The sequence below is a fragment of the Heterodontus francisci genome, unplaced genomic scaffold, assembly GCF_036365525.1.
Source record: "Heterodontus francisci isolate sHetFra1 unplaced genomic scaffold, sHetFra1.hap1 HAP1_SCAFFOLD_84, whole genome shotgun sequence".
NCBI classification, from domain to species: domain Eukaryota; kingdom Metazoa; phylum Chordata; class Chondrichthyes; order Heterodontiformes; family Heterodontidae; genus Heterodontus; species Heterodontus francisci.
Genome location: NW_027140330.1, coordinates 1 through 1,033, shown reverse-complemented (window position 1 = coordinate 1,033; position 1,033 = coordinate 1).

Sequence of the window (1,033 nt, the reverse complement as noted above, 5' to 3'; positions counted from 1 at the left end):
CAGATTGAGGTGCTGCATTAGTTTGATGGGCTGCTTTAGTTTGAGCGGCTGCCTTAGTTGAGGGGGTGACTTACACTGAGGGGCTGCATTAGTTTGAGGGGCTGCCTTAGTTTGAGAGGCTGCCTTAGTTTGAGGGGCTGCCTTAGTTTGAGTGGCTGCATTAGTTTGAGAGACTGCCTTTGATTGAGTGGCTGCATTAGTTAGAGGGGCTGACTTAGTTTGAGGGGCTGACTTAGAATGAGGGGGTGCCTTAGACTGAGGGGCTGCATTAGTTTGAGGGGGTGCCTTAGTTTGAGAGTCTGCCTTAGTTTGATGGGCTGCCTTAGTTTGAGGGGTTGGCTTAGTTTGAGGGGCTGCCTTTGATTGAGTGGCTGCATTAGTTTGAGAGACTGCCTTTGATTGAGTGGCTGCATTAGTTTGAGGGGCTGACTTAGTTTGAGGGGCTGACATAGTTTGAGGGGCTGCATTTGTTTGAGGGCTGCCTTAGATTGAGGGGCTGCATTAGTTTGAGGGGCTGCTTTAGTTTGAGCAGCTGCCTTAGTTGAGGGGCTTCCTTAGATTGTGGGGCTGCATTAGTTTGAGCGGCTGCCTTAGTTTGAGGGGCTGCCTTAGTTTGAGGGGCTGCCTTAGATTGAGCGGCTGACTTAGTTTGAGAGGTTGCCTTAGTTTGAGAGTCTGCCTTAGTTTGAGCGGCTGCGTCAGTTTGAGGGTCTGCCTTACTTTGAGAGGCTGCCTGAGTTTGACAGGCAGCCTTAGTTTGAGCGGCTGCCTTAGATTGTGAGGCTGCCTGAGTTTGAGGGGCTTCCTTAGTTTGAGCGGCTGCATGAGTTTGAGGGGCTGCCTTTGGTTGAGGCGCTCCCTTAGTTTGTGGGGCTGCCTTACTTTAAGAGGCTGCATTAGTTTGAGAGTCTGTCTTAGTTTGAGGGGCTGCCTTAGTTTGAGGGGATGGCTTAGTTTGAGGGGCTGCCTTTGATTGAGTGGCTGCATTAGTTTGAGGGGCTGGCTTAGTTTAGGGGCTGCCTTAGTTTGAGGG